The sequence below is a fragment of the Oncorhynchus mykiss genome, chromosome 12 (assembly GCF_013265735.2).
Source record: "Oncorhynchus mykiss isolate Arlee chromosome 12, USDA_OmykA_1.1, whole genome shotgun sequence".
NCBI classification, from domain to species: Eukaryota; Metazoa; Chordata; class Actinopteri; order Salmoniformes; family Salmonidae; genus Oncorhynchus; species Oncorhynchus mykiss.
The window spans coordinates 56,141,304-56,167,762 of record NC_048576.1 but is presented as its reverse complement, the minus strand read 5'-3'; the positions used below and the strand labels follow the sequence as shown (position 1 = coordinate 56,167,762).

General features: G+C 41.0%; 1 protein-coding gene across 1 annotated transcript in view; it reads left to right on the top strand.

Annotated features, from left to right (window-relative positions):
• Positions 1 to 9,784: 9,784 nt before the first annotated feature.
• The window catches only part of LOC118937819 (teneurin-2-like), a 61,562-nt gene continuing 44,887 nt past the window's right edge, over positions 9,785 to 26,459 (top strand). Inside the window, exon 1 of the mRNA XM_036939513.1 lies at positions 9,785 to 10,484. The gene's annotated coding sequence lies outside the window, so the exon portion shown is untranslated. The remainder of the gene's footprint in view (positions 10,485 to 26,459) is intronic.

Genomic DNA, 26,459 nt, shown 5'->3' with positions numbered 1-26,459 from the left:
CCCACAAAGCCATTCCGTATCCATACTCTCATCCTCAAAAGGCTTATACTGGTTATATGGATCACACTGAAGCTAACATATTAAGTCGCTACAAAGATGCTTCAACAGCGTAAGATAAACAATATTCTTTTTTGAGTCAGGTTTTTTGTAAGCGTCTGGAAAACAACATGTATTTTTGCTTTGTCTGGCACATGCAGATGTAGAGGATTGCTGGTGTTCATCATGCATTGCTATGCTCTATTCTCCCATATTCACTTTAATGTGGAAAAAGATACTTCAGAACTCGAAAGAAGATTGAAAGAAGCTTTGAAGCTTGAAGTCTTGATAGGGGTTTGAAATGGTCGAGCACAAGCTGAATGCACATCTTCAAGTGGAAATAAATGAAAGATATTCCATCTTTAAATAAACAGCAGGAAGTCTAACAGAATAAATAAAGCTGAACACTACTTGAATGAGACCCTCTTTCCCCCCTTCTTACTCTCCTCCTACTTTATTTGTCTTTCTGATAAAAAAAAGGTTTTAGGGTCCCTGTACTCAGAGACATACATAGGGCTGCATCCCAGCTGCGTCAGACAACAACAACCCAACTGTGGTATCAGAAATTGAGAGTGTGTGCGCTTGCGTGCTTACATGCGTGTGTGTGCTTGCATGTATCTGGGTGAGTGTGTACGCATGTACATACATATATACTGTACAGTATATTTTACATTAAGTTTATCTTTGGAATGCGTTCATGCATGCAGTATGTGTGCATGTGTGTACAGTATATATGATTAAGGAAAGACTCAAGAGGGAGTTTGTTCTTTGGAATTCCGTGTATGTGCTTTTTTTTGTTGCAAGTTCCAAGGATTAATTTTCACCATGCAATTCTGATATTTATTTGTCTTATGCTTTGTCTGTCTGTCCATCAGTCCGTCCATCCATATGTCTGTCTCTGTGTACTGTCTGTCTGTGTCTGTGTGTTTGGGGGGGTATGTCTGTGTGCATCTATAATATAATCATTGGTGTTGATTATTATGATGCAGTATATGTGTGTCTAGAGAGAATAATTTTCTTAGCGGTTCGGTTCACAGTCCCTCTCTCCACCGACGGCACCATCTGTCTGTGTGATTTACGTAACCCAGAGAAGCCCAGCATCCCCAATGTAGGCCAGCCATTTACATGTCTGCAGTGAGTGGATTAAGTCTGTATCTGGATACTAATATCTCTCCTGCAGTACCGGCTCTGGGAGCAGCTAGCCTTTCCGCTCCAGCTAACATGCACTCTGACTGCCAAGTGGGGAGCCCCAGTCTGCCCGTCTGCCCACGACGTCCAGCATTATTTTACATTATCTCACCTTGTTTCCATGTCTCAACTGCCTATGAGTCATAGGGATGCTGGGAGGAGGTGTCCTAGATGTGCTTTTGTGAATTACACTTGCGTGATGAGTAACCTTGCCTGAGACCTGAAGACTCATATGAGTTCCCAGAGCTAATGCCTAGGCTTTAGATCAAGGGTACAATGCAGTCTTGAATCTCGAGTCATGCAGAAGACCTAGATTTGATACATAGTTGGTCCCACAGGCTTTATCATAGGGTGTAAGGTTTAACTCAAACTGTAGGTGTATGACTGCTATTTGAGGACATAGAGAGAGACCGGTGGCAGCAATGTTCTGTTCAACTTCTCCCTCTTTTATTTCACTTCAGGGTGGCAGGCCACTACCCTCCCTCAAACCGAAGCCCTTAAAAAAGGAGCTTTTATCATCTGACTCGTGAACAGTACAGTTTAAACTCTGCCCATCTCTCCTGAGGTTCCGATAGGCTCAGTGAGAAGCTTATTAGGCTGCTGATTGGACAGATGGGTGAGTCGGGGGACCTCCTTCTCTCGTTTCCGCCTGAGGGGGTCTTGACATAAGGGCTAAACTAAGCTCTGCTCCCAGGAGGATCAGCCTCAGGCCAACTCTGTCCTGCTGTAAACCGACAGCCCCCTGACCCAGAGCAGGTCGATTGAGGGGAGGAGAGGAGGAATGGGTAATCTTAAAGATGCCAGTACTTTAATACAGTATCTAGCCACCAGCCGTAATTCAAACAGTCAAAGGCATGATAAATCCATGGACTTGAACCCTCTGTCTGAATTTAGCTCTAAAGTTTGAGGATGAGGAAACCATATCAATACGTTACATTCAGCATTTTGGCCCCGACTGTTAAGGCAAAACACTATTGATGCCTTAAGTCATCTAATCTCAATGATGATCTTCTGAACAATTGTTTACCCATTACCCCAATCTAACACCGCTGAAGGGAGCAACTGTAAGCCAACTGGGGGGAGCGTTTACAGTATTCTAACAAGTGCAGCCTACTGGGATTCAAATAGCATCTTTGGTCAAGCTCATTTCCCTACAGACGCAGGCATCCTATCAGTGGGGAGGGAGTTAGCCAACAGGGCAGCGCTCTGTCTCTCGAGGCCACATGTTTTTGTCTTGCCTTTGCACTTAATTGATTCAAGTTAAACACGGTCAATTCTCCAGTTTGCCCAGACCTTAATCAGGTGATGATTGAAAGCTAACAATGAGAAGCAGCAGAGGCATTGACCCCTGAGGACTGGAGGTGTGCTACATGGGTTATTATGTGCACACAATGGAGGAGGCTGTCCAGTTACTTAGAGCCCAGGACGTCAGTGATGCATGAATGGATCTGCAGGAGTCCGACCTCTCCACTGGCGAGTGATTCCTCACCGGGCTCATAGCCAAACAGAGCGCGAGACAAGCAAACATGGCTTTAGTACCAGGCCAGGAGATGGGTTGTGGAGACTCAACACAGACATGTTTTTACTGATGCACACAATTGGACCATCCCCAACTACACTGGAAGTGGTGGAAAGTCATAATAGCACTCATCATGCATGATTTGAGGAGATCTGAGAGATCAGAGAAAAAAAATGAAATTATACATTTCTGTAGAAAGAAACAGAGTGCCAAGGTCTTGTCAATTATATTTACAAACAACCATTCTAACACCTTTCTGAGATGACTATTTACACAAAGACAAATATTATCTCCATCTTTAGGTTGCTCTTGTAGTGATGGCCATGGACCAACTGTATTTCTGGATCTTGATAACCTTAAAAATGAAAGGAATGAAAAAAAGTCCATCCAGTGCTTTGGGAGAAAGAGATGTGGAGGTCTTCATGTAGAACCACTTTACACATCAGATGACTGTGGTGGTGTTCTCCTGGAGTACAACAACAAAAAAAGCATCATTGCTCAGTGAGACTGAATGGCTTGACAAAGTCAGAAATGCCTTGTTCAAATTTTCCCAATGCCGCATCTGCTCTCATGCAATACATTTTTCCCTAAAATGTATGATTTGAAATAATGGTTTATTGATTACATGCCCTGCATGTCCAAATGTCACCCAGTGCCATGTATTGACATCTCTGGATACAGTCCAACTCCTGACTTCTGACGAACAAGAAATGGCTTCTTTTCTGAATTTGTTATACTAGGTTTTTTTTACATTAAGTTTTCAGAACAACAATGGCTGCTTATCAGTTACTGCCATGCAAATACTGTAAAATGCTGCTTGATTTGGTTGGTTTTGATCTCAAATTAGAATTTCTGTTCAAAGCTATTCCTTTAGTGACTAGGCTGGCAAAAAGACAATCGACATCAAACTGAAATAAAAAAAATGAATACCAAGCCTGAGTTTTGATAATGAACTCTCTGAAGGCATTGCTCGTCATACATTAATCGGTGTGATCTGGCAAGTACTTTGATTGTGGCTAGGGGGACAAAGGCACAACTAAAAACATGTGGCCTCCAGGGACGGAGCGCTGCACAGCTGGCTAACTCCCTCCCCACTGATAGGAGGCATGTGATGGGTAGGGAAATGAACTTGACCAAAGAGATGCTGTTTAAAAATCCAAGGAGGCTACACTTGTCAGAATATTGTAAACGTTCCCCTCAGTTGGCTTAATGGGTAAATGGGTAAACAATTTAGAGATGTTCAGAAGATCATATTTGAGATCAGATTAGTTAAGACATCAACAGAGGGTTTTATGGATTTTGAATAATGAAAAATCATGATGGCAAAAACCTCCAAAATATTTCAAAGCACTCTCAGTAGACCATTTAAAACCACTTTATTCATTTGCGACTTTTGGCTAATGGCCGTGATCATGAAGAGGGTAGGCTATGCTTGGTTTTTAATCAAATTAAATGAAACGGGGAATCCAAAAGTTTTTTTTACGTTTCTAAATACTAGATTTTTCAGCACAGATGACCCGTCTCTCCCTCCAAGGGCGATGTGCACCACGGCTGGATAGGCTGTAGTGCCTCCACTCTTAAAATCCATGCCATTATCAACTGTTACCGCTAAGACATGCTTTTTGTGGGTCTTAGAGCTTCCCATTAGCGCTGCAAGAAATTGTCACTTTTGCGCTTGTTTTTAAGGACACACTTTAAATAATGCCACCCCTCCCCTCCCACCTCAGTGCAAGCGAGCTGATGTTAGGCAGGGAAATTGCTGAACCTGGTATTAGGGCTGGAAAATGTCAGTGCGCCTGTTTTTACATGATGAAATTACAAACTAAGGTGCGTTTGACACTTGCGCCTCCAACGCCAGCCGAAAAGAGGGCTCAGAGAGTCCAAACTTTTCACAGAAGTTGGACAAAAATCATGTCCAATATACATTTAAAAAAAGGGGAATGTCTGTTGCCTGTTTTGTGGTTCCTGATATTTTAATAAAATATTGGTGATGTAGGCCTACCACCTCCACTGGTAAAATAAATGCCATAACCAATTGCGTTACCAATAAATCCAGCTTTTGGTCTGTCTTAAATATCCTTAGTCGCACTGTCTGAAATGTGCATATTGGCACACGTTTTTAACCTCTATGGGATCGGTGTCCCTAAACCTGATGGTTGTTGCTAACGTGCGCTAATGTGACTAGACTGACGTTGTAAACAACAGCCAACTTTCCGGGACATAGACATGTCTTATATGGGCAGAAAGCTTAAATTCTTGTTAATCTAACTGCAGTGTCCAATTTACAGTAGCTATTACAGTGAAATTGCTATTGTTTGGGGAGAGTGCACAACAACAAAACCCTTTTATCATGGCAACTGGTTTGATACATTCACCTCTGAAAGTAAATAATGGACTTACATTCAGTAATCTTGCTCTGATTTGTCATCCTGAGGGTCCCGGAGATAAAATGTACCATAGTTTTATTTGATAAAATCCATTTTTATAGTTTGAACCCCTGCTGTTTCTGCGGAAATGTTTTTTAAAAAGGTCAGATTCTTATTAAAGACACACCTCATATTTGCACCCCTCCCACCTCAGTGCAAGCGAGCTGATGTTAGACAGGTAAATTGCCGAACCTGGTGTAAGTGGTGGAAAATGCCAGTGCGTCAGTTGGCAAAATAAGGTGCATTGACACTGGAGCCTCCTTGGTGCCAGCCCAAAATAGAGCACAAAATCTGTGAGAATTTGAGATTCAAATGTCACATTTTCTTGTAAAATATGTCCAGCAGACCTTACAATATAACAAGTTGAACTGAGAAAAGGAGATGAAGGTGAGCAGGAAATCAAAACAGCTGTTTGAAGTGATTTGCACCGTAACTCTTCTACCCAGAGCCTGTAGCCCTCATATCGCTCTCTGTCACTCCTATTTATCAGGCCAGTCTTGCCTTTTATCTGCATTACTGCGCCTCAGGTCACCGGACAGGAGTGATCAGGTCTATCCTCATGACGATTGTCCATGGAGGCATTTGCAGTCCTGATAGCCCCAACTGCTATTCCCTGACACTGCGGCAGGAATTTGAATAACGCCCTGGAAAGACACGGATTTGCTCCTAACATGCTTATTAAAAATGCCACATGGCAGACATCATCCTCCTTGACCCTGTGTGATGTAAGCTTAATTGAAAACAAAAGCAAATACAGAATCTTGATACTTTCATTGTCACATTTTTAATTAGAGGGTGAAATTACTCTGCATTTGAATGTGTGGCCAATTGGCCGTAAAGGCATGGATTGCTTATGAGATATCAGTAATTTGCTGTCTGCACCACAAACAATCAGTCAAAGAATACACCAGAATACACCAAGAATACACTAAGACCTTTCCATTCAACCCTGATTACCGAGTGAGCATTAAAAAGCAATTATTTGGGGGCCTATTACACTTTCATTAATGATTGGATTTTTGGTTAGGCCAATGACAATTTAAATATATCTATGTCTGTCCATTAATCCCACCGTTTATCCACTCTTCAAGGACATCTATTATTGGCATATTACTTTTAATAAGTTAGAATTTGTCTTAATCTTTCAGTAATTATAAGTGATGCAAGTTACAGTAATGCAATCAAAGTGATACAGTAATGCAATCCCGGATAGTGGAGAAGAAGGGGGAATTAAATTGCAATACTTCATGGACAAACTGACAGGGATTCTTATGGTGGACATATTAATTGTGCATTTTTGTCCAAAATTGAAGAGAATATTGATCAGTGGGGTAGGAGAATAGACATTATTTATGACCCTGCAGTAGAGCTAGAGGATCTCCCTTCCCTCCCCTCCCCTCTCTTTATGAATCATTTAAATCAATATCTCTGTAATGCCTTTGTTCCATATAATGCATTTGCTAAACCTGTGATGTATTTGTTTTCACACACATCACCACTGTGTGTCCCTGGAAGACACATTTCAGTTGAATGCATTCAGTTGTACATCTGACTAGGTATCCCCCATTCCCTATCCTTTCCATACTATTTTGTATTGGCTATGGCCATGGCGCATTTCTCTGGCAAGACCAAATGAACACAATCTGTCATATCAAGGTTGAGACAGGCAGTTTTAGCAATACAGTCCTCCAGAGAAACTGAGGTTTTTGTTTTTATGTGGGACCTAATTTGACAGATTAAGGTGAGGTTTCTGCTCTGTTCTAAAAACAGCCCTGTGAAAATAGCACTTCTGCTTCAAGCCTGATTGTGTTGATTATGTTTTGATTAGAACAGTTGCCAGTAAAGAGCATAAGGCTCTGTCAATTAAATACAATTTAAAAAAGTATAGGCTAAATAATTTTGACAGTAAAAAAGTAATATTTTTCATTTCCATATGTACTAGGAAGCTACGTGTTTGTTTCTTGGACTTGTGACTTAAAATGTGCCTCAGGCCTTGAAAAAAAAATGTACTGATTGAAAGCATAAGGGGATATCGGTGAAAAAATTACCTGGTCAAAGCTACGATGGCGCCTATGTAATGAGTGGAGTTTACTCATGTGTTCAAAAGCACATATCAGACTGAGAGCCTAATCCTTCTTTGGTAGTTATTTTTGTTTTAGTTTAGAAAACGATCCCTCCGCGGAAGCGACAGTCAGGGGGAAGGTAAAAACAACTTGATTGCCATAGCAACGTCAGAGAAACTACAGGGAGTTGTGCTTCAAATAGGCTACAGAAGTTCTGCATCATCTTTAATTGTGCCTCTAATTCTCGTTAATTGCCGGCCTCAACACAATATGGAAATATATTAACTGTAGGCTATAGGAAGCTCTGGTGACATGTCGTCTGGATTCTGGACAGCCAATAAATTGCCAGATGCATACACATGATCATCTTTGGCGGACAACAGTTCTTGGGTGCTTGAACATAAAAGAGGTTTCCGATTTGGTTCATACTTGTGAACCGTTTAAATTGTGTCATTGTAATATCTCTGGTATGTCTTGCCATCATTCAAGACTACGTTAACAGTGAGTGCAGCGCAATGGATATAATGTAGGCTATAATGCACAATGTCTCAGGAAAACTGGGTTGGCAATGCTTTGTATAGTATAGTCGGGCCCGCAACCTGGACCTACAGGCTGTGGTGAAAACATTTGCATACAAAAAAAAGGAAGACTTCAGGAGACCAGGGGGGTCTCTCAAGTTCGATTTAATTTGCCTTGAATATTGCAACCCATTTGCTCAGCTGGGATCAAGTCACTATTATTCGAGTCACAAGCAAGTCCCAAGTAATATGGTCCGAGTCTCGAGTCAAGTCCAAGTTGTGCATTCTAAGAGCAAGTCGAGTTGAGTAAAAGTTTTTTCAAGTCAAGTAAAAAAACATCCTATACATACAAAATCCTATAAAGCAACTTGTTCAACTACACATATTTGTCTATTTATTGAGGTTACCAGATAGCCCTTTTAATATGCCTACAACATATTTTGATGATGTAATTGTTCATTTTAACAATACATTCCAAATGAAAGCTTCAGAGGTATACTAAATGATCAATTTCAAGCAATTTTGACATACCAAAATACCGGTAGGTCTATGCTAGTAATTGTTGCTTGATGCCCAATTGCTGGTGAGCTTGCAAAGTAAAGAGTTAATATTCTTGATCACCAAACTATTTTTGGAGCTGCATATTTATTTAAGGCAATCCTCTCTCCCTACAATTTGATGTTTGCACGGCTCCCAATTAAATAGCTGTACAGAAATCAGCGATCTTTTCGCTAGCTCAGTGGTTTTCAAACTTTTTGACCCACGACCCCCCAAAAGCAATTGGTTCAAAGCTTGCAACCCCCGCGCACGCACATGCACGCGCGAACAAGGGCGCACAATGGCTGCGCAAAAGTAACCTGTCACTACAGCCATAAACGGCAATGCATATTCAACATTTAAGATAAATAAACAAACTGTGTTTTACACCTACATTTTTAGCTGAAATTCATTAATGTTAGTGGCCAATATCAAGTAGGGATATCATGTCATTTCTCTGGAGTCCAGAGCAAGCAGAACCAATCATAAGGCATACCTACCTGTATGCATTAGAGGTTGCAGGGTCAGAAGGAAAGCAATGTCTATCTGCACCGCATGCTATCACCCTGGAGTGCTGCCTGCCCACAGAATGCTCGTTGCCAACTGCGTAGCCCTTTTCCTCCTCACAAATACTGTAATTCATTCGCCATAATATCTATAGGCTATTTGATGTGTCATTTTTATTTTATAGAAAGTGTATATATCAGCTAAATAGCAGATAAATACGGTATATAGCTATAGATAGTACACTGCATAATGAAACAATCCCTAGTAAGCTAGTGTTTCGAGGGTGGACTGACTATTATTTGGATTTAATAGACTAGGAGAGAGGTCAAGGACAGCTCATGTCATTTTGGTTCAGGTAGCCTATACAGAACATTCGTATATTCTAAATCTATTGGTAGTTGATTAGCATGCTGTTGCATAGAAAATGTATTTTACAATCTGCAATATTTGAATGTCCATCTTTAATTACTGAACAAGTAGGCGAATTACATTATTGCCAGCAGTCTAAAAATGGCAGCATTGCGACACGGTGTAAGCCTATACATTCGTTAAATGTGACGACCAAATAGGCCTACCAATAAACATTTATCCATTAACTAAAGCAAAGCTATACATGCCCGAGAACCATAGAAGCCTATCGTGTATTCGACAGGCATGCAGTTGCATAGACATGTCGCAATTTCAGCACCATGGACAGCAATATGTACTAGTCTTTACTTTGTGAGTGACTCTCTGTCTGTCTGACACATTCGGAAAAAAAAAAAATTAGGGGGGGGGGGGGGCGAACTCCGACCTTGCGGGGGTCCAGAGAAACTGATTTACGCCAGTGGCATCAGTTATACATTTGCTTTTATTTAATATGCCTACAGAATAATCTCATTAAATCATTTGCTTAGTGATCGTTAGGTGTCATTCACTGGACGTCAACACATAAAAAACGCAATCTTTTTCTAGATATTTGCCTGGTATCTGGTCCCTCACCTCACCCCAGCCCATCATTCCACTTTTTTGATCAATTACAGTACAGCGTAGGCCTAATAGCACACTTGTTTTTACTAATCGGCTTGATGATTAGTTGACTAGTTGATTCAAGTGCGCTATTAGGCCTATTGGAATAGATCAAATGGCTTGGGGTAGCTGTGGAGAGGTTTGGGAAATACTGGTCTAGATTATAATGTGCTGGATAAGAAGGAAGGATATTGAAATGTTTGAGTATGCCAATAGGCAGCATGGCAGCAAAAGTCAGTTTTTCTTTTACAAAACCAATTTAAGAGATTTAAGAGATACATTCCAATTTGAGATTGATGTCAATGCATCTATGAGCTATAGAGGTTAGTTATAGATCGACCCTCCCCACTGCGGATGGTAGATTCCAAACTGCTTTAGCTCTATGCAGGCGCGCGGTGTAGAATAGGTTCAAGCTTGGCTCTCGTTCGTTTGTTCGTTAGGGAAGCCCAAATCAATATACTGTTCTCCGACCTTATCAACCCATGTCTAGAAGCCCATTTATCGGAGTCGGTCATAAATACATATTACTTTAATACTTTAAAGCGTAATATATGCTTATATTTCCTCACTCGCAAAAAAAAAACAAAAAAAAACATTCAAGACAGGACCGCGTGCTTCCGATGGGACTAAACTTCTTCTGAGACATAACGATGCTGTGAAACAAAGCACACCTTTCTACAAGGTAAGAATTACTCTTGTTTATACTTTTATTTATAAACAGCTCCTGTTTTTATATAGCTTTCTGGGACAAACACTTTGTAATGTTATGCTTTTTTCTTCTTCTTGTGACATACTGTTCTGAGTGTCTCAAATGAATACGAATGCGCTGATCAGTCTACTAGACTTGGACGGTGTGTTCTGTGGTGATGGATTTTGTGATACGGAGGAACTCAATAGTTCAATGGCTCACTCCCTGTCACATTTGTGGACACGTGTCCTAAAAAACCGCAATGAGTACATAAAGCATTCTTACAGTCTTTCCGCCATACTGTATTGTTTTAATGGGACTGTCGTGAGTAGCCCACAGGGCTATTGACCAAGCGCACGACTCCTTGTAAAGTCTCAGTGTGTTTGTGATTCATGCTGCGTTCTTGCACCACAATCATGAAGTCCCGGTCTATTCACCATGGTCGCTCTCTTTACTCCCCCTCAACTGTCAATGGAATTTAATATATCCTCAGTTTATTTTTCTAAGATATTGATTGCAAACAATTTACATTAAGTTTACGAGTTTAATCATAATTTCTGTCCAAAAACATAATCCTCTCTCTCCACAGCCATTCATAGATGGTTCAGTTTCCCTGAATATTAGCCTTCAAACTCAAAGTTGAATTTCATTGAATTCTGTGTCGGCATAAATTAGCCTTTGGATCAGGAAAGTTTCCTTTCCCGCCAGAATGTTCAATAAAATTATATTTCAACTTCAAATCAAATCAAATTTTATTTGTCACATACACATGGTTAGCAGATGTTAATGCGAGTGTAGCGAAATGCTTGTGCTTCTAGTTCCGACAATGCAGTAATAACCAACAAGTAATCTAGCTAACAATTCCAAAACTATTACCTTATACACACAAGTGTAAAGGGATAAAGAATATGTACATAAAGATATATGAATGAATGATGGTACAGAGCGGCATAGGCAAGATACAGTAGATGGTATTGAGTGCAGTATATACATATGAGATGAGTATGTAAACAAAGTGGCATAGTTAAAGTGGCTAGTGATACATGTATTACAGTGCCTTGCGAAAGTATTCGGCCCCCTTGAACTTTGCGACCTTTTGCCACATTTCAGGCTTCAAACATAAAGATATAAAACTGTATTTTTTTGTGAAGAATAAACAACAAGTGGGACACAATCATGAAGTGGAACGACATTTATTGGATATTTCAAACTTTTTTAACAAATCAAAAACTGAAAAATTGGGCGTGCAAAATTATTCAGCCCCCTTAGAGCCACCTTTGCTGCGATTACAGCTGTAAGTCGCTTGGGGTATGTCTCTATCAGTTTTGCACATCGAGAGACTGACATTTTTTCCCATTCCTCCTTGCAAAACAGCTCGAGCTCAGTGAGGTTGGATGGAGAGCATTTGTGAACAGCAGTTTTCAGTTCTTTCCACAGATTCTCGATAGGATTCAGGTCTGGACTTTGACTTGGCCATTCTAACACCTGGATATGTTTATTTTTGAACCATTCCATTGTAGATTTTGCTTTATGTTTTGGATCATTGTCTTGTTGGAAGACAAATCTCCGTCCCAGTCTCAGGTCTTTTGCAGACTCCATCAGGTTTTCTTCCAGAATGGTCCTGTATTTGGCTCCATCCATCTTCCCATCAATTTTAACCATCTTCCCTGTCCCTGCTGAAGAAAAGCAGGCCCAAACCATGATGCTGCCACCACCATGTTTGACAGTGGGGATGGTGTGTTCAGCTGTGTTGCTTTTACGCCAAACATAACGTTTTGCATTGTTGCCAAAAAGTTCAATTTTGGTTTCATCTGACCAGAGCACCTTCTTCCACATGTTTGGTGTGTCTCCCAGGTAGCTTGTGGCAAACTTTAAACAACACTTTTTATGGATATCTTTAAGAAATGTCTTTCTTCTTGCCACTCTTCCATAAAGGCCAGATTTGTGCAATATACGACTGATTGTACGACTGAGTCTCCCACCTCAGCTGTAGATCTCTGCAGTTCATCCAGAGTGATCATGGGCCTCTTGGCTGCATCTCTGATCAGTCTTCTCATTGTATGAGCTGAAAGTTTAGAGGGACGGCCAGGTCTTGGTAGATTTGCAGTGGTCTGATACTCCTTCCATTTCAATATTATCGCTTGCACAGTGCTCCTTGGGATGTTTAAAGCTTGGGAAATCTTTTTGTATCCAAATCCGGCTTTAAACTTCTTCACAACAGTATCTCGGACCTGCCTGGTGTGTTCCTTGTTCTTCATGATGCTCTCTGCGCTTTTAACGGACCTCTGAGACTATCACAGTGCAGGTGCATTTATACGGAGACTTGATTACACACAGGTGGATTGTATTTATCATCATTAGTCATTTAGGTCAACATTGGATCATTCGGAGATCCTCACTGAACTTCTGGAGAGAGTTTGCTGCACTGAAAGTAAAGGGGCTGAATAATTTTGCACGCCCAATGTTTCAGTTTTTGATTTGTTAAAAAAGTTTGAAATATCCAATAAATGTCGTTCCACTTCATGATTGTGTCCCACTTGTTGTTGATTCTTCACAAAAAAATGCAGTTTTATGTCTTTATGTTTGAAGCCTGTAATGTGGCAAAAGGTCGCAAAGTTCAAGGGGGCCGAATACTTTCGCAAGGCACTGTACATAAAGATGCAGTAGATGATATAGAGTACAGTATATACATATACATATGAGATGAATAATGTAGGGTATGTAAACATTATATTAGGTAGCATTGTTTAAAGTGGCTAGTGATATATTTTACATCATTTCCCATCATTTCCCATTATTAAAGTGGCTGGAGTTGAGTCAGTGTGTTGGCAGCAGCCACTCAATGTTAGTGGTGGCTGTTTAACAGTCTGATGGCCTTGAGATAGAAGCTGTTTTTCAGTCTCTCGGTCCCAGCTTTGATGCACCTGTACTGACCTCGCCTTCTGGATGATAGCGGGGTGAACAGGCAGTGGCTCGGGTGGTTGTTGTCCTTGATGATCTTTATGGCCTTCCTGTGACATCGGGTCGTGTAGGTGTCCTGGAGGGCAGGTAGTTTGCCCCCAGTGATGCCTTGTGCAGACCTCACTACCCTCTGGAGAGCCTTACGGTTGTGGGTGGAGCAGTTGTCGTACCAGGCGGTGATACAGCCCGACAGGATGCTCTCGATTGTGCATCTGTAGAAGTTTGTGAGTGCTTTTGGTGACAAGCCAAATTTCTTCAGCCTCCTGAGGTTGAAGAGGCGCTGCTGCGCCTTCTTCACGATGCTGTCTGTGTGGGTGGACCAATTCAGTTTGTTTGTGATGTGTACGCCGAGGAACTTAACACTTACTACCCTCTCCACTACTGTTCCATCGATGTGGATAGGGGGGTGTTCCCTCTGCTGTTCCCTGAAGTCCACAATCATCTCCTTAGTTTTTTTGACGTTGAGTGTGAGGTTATTTTCCTGACAACACACTCCGAGGGTCCTCACCTCCTCCCTGTAGGCCGTCTCGTCATTGTTGGTAATCAAGCCTACCACTGTTGTGTCGTCCGCAAACTTAATGATTGAGTTGGAGGCGTGCGTGGCCACGCAGTCGTGGGTGAACAGGGAGTACAGGAGAGGGCTCAGAACGCACCCTTGTGGGGCCCCAGTGTTGAGGATCAGCGGGGTGGAGATGTTGTTGCCTACCCTCACCACCTGGGGGCGGCCCGTCAGGAAGTCCAGTACCCAGTTGCACAGAGCGGGGTCGAGACCCAGGGTCTCGAGCTTGATGACGAGCTCGGATGGCAATATGGTGTTAAATGCCGAGCTGTAGTCGATGAACAGCATTCTCACATAGGTATTCCTCTTGTCCAGATGGGTTAGGGCAGTGTGCAGTGTGGTTGAGATTGCATCGTCTGTGGACCTATTTGGGCGGTAAGCAAATTGGAGTGGGTCTAGGGTGTCAGGTAGGGTGGAGGTGATATGGTCCTTGACTAGTCTCTCAAAGCACTTCATGATAGTAGTCGTTTAGCTCAGTTACCTTAGCTTTCTTGGGAACAGGAACAATGGTGGCCCTCTTGAAGCATGTGGGAACAACAGACTGGGATAGGGATTGATTGAATATGTCCGTAAACACACCAGCCAGCTGGTCTGCGCATGCTCTGAGGGCGCGGCTGGGGATGCCGTCTGGGCCTGCAGCCTTGCGAGGGTTGACACGTTTAAATGTTTTCCTCACGTCGGCTGCAGTGAAGGAGAGTCCGCATGTTTTAGTTGCGGGCCGTGTCAGTGGCACTGTATTGTCCTCAAAGCGGGCAAAAAAGTTATTTAGTCTGCCTGGGAGCAAGACATCCTGGTCCGTGACGGGGCTGGTTTTCTTTTTGTATCCATGATTGACTGTAGACCCTGCCACATACCTCTTGTGTCTGAGCCGTTGAATTGAGATTCTACTTTGTCTCTATACTGACGCTTAGCTTGTTTGATTGCCTTGCGGAGGGAATAGTTACACTGTTTGTATTCGGTCATGTTTCTGGTCACCTTGCCCTGATTAAAAGCAGTGGTTCGCGCTTTCAGTTTCACGCGAATGCTGCCGTCAATCCACGGTTTCTGGTTTGGGAATGTTTTAATCATTGCTATGGGAACGACATCTTCAACGCACGTTCTAATGAACTCGCTCACCGAATCAGCTTATTCGTCAATATTGTTGTCTGACCCAATACGAAACATATCCCAGTCCACGTGATGGAAGCAGTCTTGGAGTGTGGAATCAGATTGGTCGGACCAGCGTTGAACAGACCTCAGCGCGGGAGCTTCTTGTTTTTGGTTTCTTTCTGTAGGCAGGGATCAACAAAATTGCTTTACTAGTTAGGGTTAGGGTTAGTGTGGTTGATCCTTTTGTAGGTAGGAATGTGAGACAATATTAACTACATGACCAAAAGTATCTGGACACCTGCTCATCGAACATCTCTCATTTCAAAATCATGGCCATTAAATGGGCATTAACATCCTCTACTCCTCTGGGAAGGCTTTCCATTAGATCTTGGAACATTGCTGGAGGGACTTGCTTCCATTCAGCAACGAGCATTAGTGAGGTCGGCACTGATGTTGGGTGATTAGGCCTGGCTTGCAGTCGGCGTTCCAATTAATCTCAACTATGTTTTTGGGGGTTGAGGTCAGGGCTGTGTGCAGGCCAGTCAAGTTCTTCCACATCGATCTCGATAAACCATTTATGTATGGATCTCACTTTGTTCACGGGGCGTTGTCATACTGAAGCAGGAAAGAGCCTTCCCCAAACTGTTGCCACAAAGTTGGAATCACAGGATCGTCTAGAATATCATTGTATGCTGTATCGTTAAGATTTCTCTTCACTGGAACTAAAGGGCCTAGCCCAAACCATGAAAAACAGTCTCAGACCATTATTCTTCCTCCACAAAACTTTACAGTTGGCACTATGCATTGGGGCAGGTAGCGTTCTCCTGGCATCCGCAAAGCCCAGATTCGTCCGTCGGACTGCCAAGTGGTGAAGCGAGATTCATTACTCCACAGAATGCGTTTCCACTGCTCCAGAGTCCAATGGCGGCGAGCTTTACACCAATCCAGCCGATGCTTGGCATTGAGCATGTATATATTAGGCTTGTGTGAGGCTGCTCGGCTATAGAAACCCATTTTGTGAAGCTCCCAACGGACATTTATTGTGCTGATGTTGCTTCCAGAGGCAGTTGGGAACTCTGCAGTGAGTGTTGCAACCAAGGACAAAAAAAATTACGAGCTACGCGCATCAGCACTTGGTGTTCCGTTCTGTCAGCTGTGTGGTCTACCACTTTGCGGCTGAGCCGCTGTTGCTCCTAGATGTATCCACTTCACAATAACAGATAACAGGCAGCACTAGCACGGAAGCAATTTTACAAACTGATCTGTTGGAAAGGTGTCATCCTATGACGGTGCCACGTTGTAAGTCACTGAGCTCTTCAGTAAGGCCAATCTACTGACAATGTTTGTCTGTGGAGATTTCATGGCTGTGTGCTTGATTTTATACACCTGTCAGCAACAGTTGTGGCTGAAATAGCCGAATCCACTATTTTGAAGGGGTGTCCACATAGTTCTGTAAATATAATGTAGCCACAGGAAAGTATGACTAAATAAAATTTTCAAAGTGCTGGTAATGCCTTCAGATTTCTATCAATTTCAGCATATGCAGAACCGTGTAAACACATGCAGACGCTTGACAAGTATGCATGTGTCACGTGCATGTATTGTCATCTTGTGCGCATGCACATAACCTCAATATCCATGTATCGTGATGCTGAATAAGTTTAGTTTTGTGTAGGTGCTCTGTTGTCAGTATGATTTTAGTCCACTCATCTTTCTCAGGAACATGTTGTATTTACACAAACTGTACATGTGAATCAAGGACACACAAGTCAGCAGAACCTTTCCACTATGAAGGAGCTCAGTATTTACTAATAAGTTGGCTATTTATTTACTAATATGTTTTATTCAGAGAGCAATGAAGAGGATTTCAGTTAACCTTTCCAGTTTGTATACTCCACACTGCTTAAGGCAATCTGAAATAGCCCCGTGTCAGCTTTGTACCAGTGCTGTCTAGTAATAGGTTTTCTGAGGTTGAACGATACCAGCCAGTTATCACCAGCATTAAAACGTCAATCATAACAGCTGTGCAATTTGCAGTGCTGTGCTGTACTCCAGGCAGTCAGAGCTCTTATTAAAGGGGTAGTCCAAGCCCAACAACACATCTATGCTAGTGTAGTTATCTCACCAATAAAACAAAATAGGATTACATAAGGGTAACTTCCACATTAATCCTACACCCCGGGGTGGCAGGGTAGCCTAGTGGTTAGAGCGTTGGACTAGTAACTGGAAAGTTGCGAGTTCAAACCCCCGAGCTGACAAGGTACAAATCTGTCGTTCTGCTCCTGAACAGGCAGTTAACCCACTGTTCCCAGGCCGTCATTGAAAATAAGAATTTGTTCTTAACTGACTTGCCTGGTTAAATAAAGGTAAAATAAATAAAAAATCCTACACCCCCCTCCCCACCCCCTTCTTGGCACTTCCGCTATATGAGATTTCACTGCAGGATTTTTTTCTGGATGAAAAACGGGGTTGGGTTGTGGGCGAACGTTTTAGAGGACCTCCCATCTTGTCCCTTCTAGACAGCTTTTGAATTTTTAACCCTTTGACAGTTTCGAACACACAGGTGTGTTCATTCTACAGATCATTCTACAGTGGTCCCAGCAGCATACTCTCAAAACGGTGTGATTAGAACACTTATTTTGAACGTCCAGTTAAAGTTGACGGAACAGTCATCGTTTGAACTGGCCACTGTTTTTTCACAGAAACATTTTGCACAAACATAAAATTGTAAAGACTATGTCCTCAATGTGAGCAGTTTATTTTTGGATGCAATGTTCAGACATTCACAGAAGTAGCAACAGCATAACACAAATCTCATCCAAATCGGAAAATGTAGGCTACATTACTCGTAGCGCTAACTGAGGTAAGTGACCTAACACAAGCGGTCATACTTACCTATTGCTTGGCTGACAGAAACCATAATATGAATGAGCTAAATTTCAATTTACAAATCATCACATCACAGGTGAGCTCACCAGTGTTCTAAATTATTGAGGAAAACACTTTCTAAAAATCAAAATCAAAATGTTCTGACGATGGGTAGTTTGTACGAGCTGCCAGGTTTGTTTCTTTCGTTTCAACCAAAGATAAGAGGTTACAAGATGAGTTGGTTCTGTTTGCATTATGCATGTTGAAGGGGGTGTGCTGTCTACCATCATTCACTTTGGGAAGTTTAGACGAGTGAACCAACCCTTCATCTTGTTTTGTTATAACATCTTTGGTCTGACTGACGTTCACGTGACAACCAGAATGGGTTGTATGATATCAACAAACATGGCGCCACACATAGTTGGCCATAAACTTAGCTTTAGCTCATCAGTCCAACCTTCAAAAAAGTATTTTACACACATCAAATATGTCCATTACAATCTACGCAAGAATCAGAATGCATGATTTGTAACCAGTATTTGAAAACATTTGAATGAAACATTAAATACATTATGCTCCATAGCTACAGTAGAAACGACAACATGATCTACACAAACTTTAATGATAACGTAATAATGCACTTACTTTGACAGGAATGCACACATCTTAAAATTCTTTAGAGATACTGGTTCCCAGTTGGGAACCTACCCTCCCACGTTCAGCTGGAACGGTGGCGCATGGAACGCAAAAATATTCTTAGAAATATTTAACCTCCACACATTAACAAGTCCAATAGCTTAAATGAAAGATAAACACCTTGTTCATCTAGCCAGCAAGTCAGATTTCTAAAATGTTTTACGGCGAAAACATAGCACATATATATGTCAAACCACCACCAGACACAGCTCATTTGAATAGCCAAAACATGCAATCAACAAACGCAGGATTAAAAAATAAATAATTCACTAACCTTTTGAAAATCTTCATCAGATAACAGTAATAGGACATGTTACACAGTACATTTTTTTTCTTTCAATAATATGCCATTTATATCCATAAATGTCCATTTACATTGAGTTCATGTTCAGAAATTACTCAAAAATGTCCGCAGGAAATCTAGGTAGCGCGGCAAGATAACGTAAATAGACATCATAAACTTTGACTAAATATACATGTTCTACATATAGTTAGAAAGATACACTGCTTCTTTATGCAATCGCTTTGTTACATTTATTTTTAACGTTACAGAAATCGCACACTTTTCAATATTCTGAGACGGCGCTCAGATATAAGCTACGTAATGTTGGAGTCAACAGAAACACAGATTTCAGCATAAATATTCCCTTACCTTCGATGGTCTTCGTTCAGAATGTTCTGGAAGGCTTCATACTTACCCAATACATCGTTTGGTTTCAAGTCTTGCGTCTTTGTATTAGCTACTGCTAATAACATCAGCTGAAATGCACCCAAAATGTCCTCTGGTCCGGAAAAGTTGCGCATCAAAACTTCAAAATTACATATTATATGTCGACTAAACAGGTCAAACTAAGTGCAGAAGCAAGCTTTATGATGTTTTAAACACACAAAACAAATTTCAATTCAACCGGTCATCGTTAGCTCTTCCCAGGAGTGCTGGAACAAAGGAATGACCGGGACCAATTCGCGCCCCAACGCACAACATATTTTCTCATGGCACACACTAATTTCACTCCAATAGGGCCAATTCTCGCGCGATTTGAACGATTAAAAGCTCTACTGAATGAGGACATCTAGTGGAAGACATAGAAAGTCTGGTTGGGAAGGGTGGGGGCGATGACGTCAAAGTTGCTCCAACTTTCATGACCACAAAAACTAGTTTGGAAGAATGCCTGCCCTGTGAGTTCTGCTATACTTACAGACATAATTCCAACAGTTTTAGAAGCTTTAGAGTGTTTTCTATCCAATAATAATTATGATATGCATATATTAGCAATTTTTGACAGATTTTTTTTTCAGTTTACTAGGGTACCCAATTCCTCCAAAGGGGGCATAAGTCAGCCATATCCTCAACAGGTTTTAAGTTATTATTAGTAAGAAAAACAACAATGAAGGTAATGCGGTGGCCAGCTGGAAAATGTACCGGGGGGGGGGGAGTTTGTGCAAGTTATGTTCTGACTTGAGATGTGCAAATATGCATACTTGATCTGGGGAAACACTGGGGAAGTGCTTGGGCTCTTGTTGAAGAGAAGTTTGTCCGGCTCATTAATACCTCAAATATAAATTGTCCACAACAGTGAAATGGGCTACTTCTATGTGAATTAATGAGAACGTGGAACACACCTCAATTCAAACTGTTGTTAGAAAATTAACCTTTTTTAAAAATTATTTGAAATTGCAAGTTGAAACATAGCCTATAGATAATTAGCAGGCAGCGTACCTTGGTTTGAGGGCAGTGTGGGTTAAGTGTCTTGTTGCATAACAATCACATTTTGGAACAGTGAGTGCATTCTGACATCACGTACATAAAAAACTCACGCTGGGGCGTCCGTTAGAGATATTTGAAATTCACACGTGAAAAGGTTAAGCACATTGTTTACGATTTTCAAAATGTCTCTATGGAGCTGAGATACAATTGTGCCGTTTTAAACTTTTCATGCACAAGTTCCAACTATCTCTAACGGTCTCCCCAAAATAATATTTTTGGTATGCATGATGTCAGAATGCGCTCACTCTTCCAAAATGTGATTTTTACGCATCAGGACAGTTAACCTGCGCTGCCCTCAATCTAAGGCACGCTGCCTGCTAATTCTATAGCCTATGTTTCAACTTGTCAATATCAAAATATTTTCAAACAACGGTTTTATTTTCAATTTGTTTTAAATGAGGTGCGTTCTGCCTCCTCATTGATTCGCATAGAATTAGCCCATTTCACTGTGGTTGACAATTTGCGTTTGAGGCATACTATGCTAATGTAAGGCGATAATTATCTAGATGTTCTTCTCTATTCAATAAGACCCAAAGCACTCCCCCAGTAGTTCCCAGATCAAGTATGCAGACACTTTTTCCTTGTGGCACATTTTCAGGCTGGTGCCCGCATTGCCTTCATCGTTGTTTTCTTTACTAATAATTACTTGTGTGGACATGTGTGTGTTACTATCAAAGTAAGTGCCTTGTTAAGTTATCTTAATAGTTTCTGTATATCATGTTATGTAGTTTCTACTGTAGCACATCGTATGTATGTATGTTTGGAGCATAACGCATTCTGTGTAATCCTTTATAACTGCGGACAAGTGAAGTACTAATTGCATAACCTTTTATGGTGTTATACTTAATTGTGCTCATGTAGCTTGCTACATTATTCTATTAACTCTGTAAAACAATGCTAATGGCGTCAGAGAAGTATTAGCTTGTGTTGTATCATTTGAAGCTGCCCTGGCCTTATCAGGACCAGGGCCTGTGTATTAACTTGGCCTGTTTAGTATAACTCTGCTCTGCCCCCTTGTGGAGCTCCTCAGTTAATGTTTCTTACTGTTTCTTATGTAGAGTGCGAGTCAAAAGTTTGGACACCCCTACTCATTCAAAGGTTTTTCTTTATTTTTTACTATTTTCTACATTGTATAATAATAGTGAAGACATCGAAACTATGAAATAACATATATGGAATTATGTAGTAACCAAAAAAGTGTTAAACAAATCAACATGTATTTTATATTTGAGATTCTCCGAAGTAGCCACCCTTTGCTTTGATGACAGCTTTGCACGCTTTTGGCATTCTCTCAACCAGCTTCATGAGGTAGTCTCCTGGAATTAATTTAATTTAACAGGTGTGCCTTGTTAAACGTTCATTTGGGAAATTTCTTTCCTTCTTAATGTATTTGAGTCCATATTATGGTAACAGCTCAAATGATGTCTTGAGCTCAAGCAAAGAGAAACAACAGTCCATCATAACTTAAAGACATGGTCAGTCAATCCAGAATATTTCTATGACTTTGAACGTTTCTTCAAGTGCAGTTGGAAAAACCATCAAGCACTATGATGAAACTGGCTCTCAGGAGGACCTGAGATGGATGGAGTGTGATGGAGTCCTGCATCAGATGACCTGGACTCCACAATCACCGACTTAAACCCAATTGAGATGGTTTGGGATGATTTGGACTGCAGAGTGAAGGAACAAGTGCTCAGCATGTGTGAACTCCTTCAAACATTCCAGGTGACTACCTCATGAAGCTGGTTGAGAGAATGCCAGGAGTGTGCAAAGCTGTCATCAAGGCAAGGGTGACTACTTTGAAGAATCTAAAATATAAATAAGTAATATAAGTAAGCATTTCACGGCAAGGTCTACCTGATGTATTCGCCATGTGACAAGTAACATTTGATTTGATTTGAAGAGGAGCCCTGCTTCGAAGATCCACACACGACACATTCCAATCGGACATCTTTTTGAGGCGCAAAGCACGCGTCTTCTGTTCCATAGAAACACAGAAAAAACGAAATAAGCCCACATCCTGTTATTCTCATCGACCCCACCTCATCCAACACATCCACAATTTTAATAGAGACTTCAAACAGATCTCCCAGGTAACAACATCGATCCAAAACCCTTATTCCAATCAAAAAAGACTCCGAACCTGGTTTTGATTTACAAGTTTCCACTACCACTTTACTTCTCTTATTTCCTTTTGCATTCTCCACTGTAATCCAGTTCTTCTCACTCTCAACTCCACCCGACACGCCATCTGATTCAAACAGAACATCCACTTCCGCCATTTTCCCCTGAAAAAGATTCTGGTGGAATGATTCCCCTTCCTCTTTTCTTTCCTGTCAACTTGCGTGACTAACTGTTTTTCTTTTTTTTTTTTTTGCCTAAGTTTACTGACACTGGTCATGTTCAGCTTGTGTTGCACGTTTGTAAATTGATCAGTTATTCTGTGCATCAGTTATTCTGCTCTGAAATTGGAGAATGTACAGCTAAAGTCAATTTATGTACTTGAGATAATACAGTTGAAGTCAGAAGTTTACATATACCTTAGCCAAATACATTTAAACTCAGTTTTTCACAATTCCTGACATTTAATCCTTGCTCGCACATGCTTTTTCAGTTATACACACACATTTTCTATAGGATTGAGGTCAGGGTTTTGTGATGGCCACTCCAATACCTTGACTTTGTTGTCCTTAAGCCATTTTGCCACAACTTTAGAAGTATGCTTGGGGTCATTGTCCATTTGGAAGACCCATTTGCGACCAAGCTTTAATTAACTTCCTGACTGATGTCTTGAGACGTTTCTTCAATGTTTCCACGTACTTTTCCTCCCTCATGATGCCATCTATTTTGTGAAGTGCACTAGTTCCTCCTGCAGCATAGCACCCTCAAAACATAATGCTGCCACTCTCGTGCTTCACGGTTGGGATGGTGTACTTCGGCTTGCAAGCCTTCCCTTTTTCCTCCAAACATAACGATGGTCATTATGGCCAAACTGTTCTATTTTTGTTTCATCAGAGCAGAGGACATTTCTCCAAAAAGTACAACCTTTGTCCCCATGTGCAGTTGCAAACCGTAGTCTGGCTTTTTTATAGCGGTTTTGGAGCAGTGGCTTCTTCCTTGCTGAGTGGCCTTTCAGGTTATGTCAATATAGGACTCGTTTCACTGTGGATATACCTGTAGATACTTTTGTACCTGTTTCCTCCAGCATCTTCACAAGGTCCTTTGCTGTTGTTTTGGGATTGATTTGCACTATTCGCATCAAAGTATGTTCATCTCTAGGAGACAGAACGTATCTCCTTCCTGAGCGGTTTTAGATTTGGTCTGGTTCGGACCAACCAAATTAGGTCTTGTTTGGGGGCGGAGCTCATTACAATAATAGCCAGTGTGTAGAATAATATGCAAAAGAAGGATATTGCATATTTCTATCTTTGTGTACCTATTTAGGATACATCACCATGAAGAGAATGACATTAAATCCATAATTACGCATTTCTGTATAGTACAGATCAGGGGGCCAGGATGTAATTCCGTTACGTTATTCCGTTACCGGATGTAAATCCACTTCACCTACTGTAGTTCAATAACCAAAATAAAAAATGTCAAACTTAAGGTGTCATGTCATAGCCGACACCGTATTCTTTCTGGAGACGTCTTTGAATTTAATTTGCCGTTTTTGGAAAATGTGGTCGCATAGAAAACGGCGAGAGATTTTACCGTAATTACTCAACTTTACATGCACAGTTCTTGAAGTAAATGAGATTCTGTGAAATTGTCTGCGTACATTTTTCAAAGTAGTCCTATTGCATGGAGTTGTATGGTTTGTTAAAATTTGATTTTGTTTGGTATACATTTGAAAGTAAAAAATCTGAGTCAAAGTGTAATTCCGTTGCTGTGAAATTGCCCATGAAATTACCCAGTTGCATGGAAGACGACCAGGAACAAATTTTGTAAGACCTCTGGAATTAAGTAGTGTACTGGCTCTAGTCCACAATAATATGATATACAGCAGCACATTGGTTGATTAGTTATCCTTCTCTGTCCTCTTCTGCTCACACTGATAATGATAGATACAGTATGTCAGACACTATCGTCCATACTACACCTGTGCCTGCTCACTCAACCAGCATTTTCCATCGCAAGCACATCAGCATGACAGCTTTCCATAAATCACAGCTGATGATATTGGCATCGTGTGTATGTGGAAATCTCTGTAAGGGGATGTGATGTTCATATGTTAGCAGTGTGGCCATCAAATCCCATAGACTGACAGATGCAGGTAGCAATTCCCTGGTTTCTGCAGATTAGAGGATTAAGAGAGTTAGGATTTGTGCAATATCCTTAATGCATCAGCGCAGACAGTAGAGCCAGAATGAGTTTACAGTGCAGTAGTGTTTCTCTCTCTCCCATTTGCTGATAGACTTTGGTGACCTTGTATTTTCCTGTGTGTGAGATCTAAAGGCGCACTTTGTCTCTGTCTGACCCATCTCCATTTACATGTCTGTATGGCTGACCCATTTATCTACTGTACATACAGTAAATTACTGAATCTATTCCACCCGTATGCTGTTGTATAATTAATTTGTATTAAGTCGACCAGCTCTGCCCTTGGCTTTAGTAGAATATATTGCCTTGTCTGCTGTTATGAATACATTTATATTTTTACTGAAGACTGTATGTTAGTGCCTGTGTTCCCTGCAATGCCCTGTGTGTTTGGTTTAGTTGCTTTGGCAAAGCTTGAAAGTGAAGTCTTAGCACTACAGAGGAGATATACGGCTGATAACAGTCCTTGCAAGTCAATTCATGAAATCTTCAACGCTCAACAATCACGTTTTTCAGATAGTATCTTATTAAATAACTGCAGTGTTCATGCTATTGAAATAAAAAATGTTTTATAGCATACACCTTGTTAGACTGTACATTTTAAGCCTATCAACTTAACCTGTTTTGGAATTTTTACATTTTAAACTTGGACATTACCTCAAGGCTTTTTTTGCAAAGTAACCTGTTGTGTTTCTCCATAGCCAAGTGTTGGCTTGAAGGGAAATGAAACAGTCTGTAGTCTAAATTAATAAGAGTGCAATCAAGTATACAGTTTTAGAACGCTCCAAGTTCTAAATAACTCCCCAAGGAACATTGATTTCAGGTTCTCTCTGTCTCACTGCCTCGCTCCCTACCTACTCCCTCTCTGCTGGAATTATTGAACTTTTGAGGCTGAATTTTTTTAATGGTATTTCCTTTTCAAAGACAAGTCAAGTGACAGAGGATATGCTTTTTAAACCAGCTAAATATTTAACTATATATGCTTTTAGGCTGAAAGATCGTATTTTTTAAAAGGCATATTTAGGACTTAATATTCCTCAATATGAATAAACTTGACAGTTACTTTTTTTGGTGATGGTGAATAAAATTGACATGTTGTAAATGAACATGCTCTCTTGAGAATGGCCTCGTCCAGATTGTAGTAAACAGTACAGCTGGTTATAATAACAAGGGTGGCAAGTAGCCAAGATGTTAAGGGTTTAAGAGCGTTGGGAAAGGTTGCTGGTTCGAATCCTCGAGCCGACTGAGTGAAAAATATGTCAATGTACCCTTGAGCAAGGCATATAACCCTAATGACTAAAATGTACAGTGCCTTCGGAAAGTATTCAGACCCCTTGCCTTTTTCCATGTTACAGCCTTATTCAATCTACACACAATACCCCATAATGACAAAGCGAAAACAAGTTTTTAGAAATGTTTGCAACATTATTAAAAATAAAAAAACAGATACCTTATTTACATAAGCATTCAGACCCTTTGCTATAAGACTCGATATTGAGCTCCGGTGCATCCTGTTTCCATTGATCATCCTTGATGTTTCTAAAACTTGCTTGGAGTCCACCGGTGGTAAATTCAATTGATTGGATATGATTTGAAAAGGCGCACACACCCGTCTATATAAGGTCCCACAGATGACAGTGCATGTCAGAGCAAAAACCAAGCCATAAAGTCGAAGGAATTGTCCGTAGAGCTCAGAGACAGGATTGTG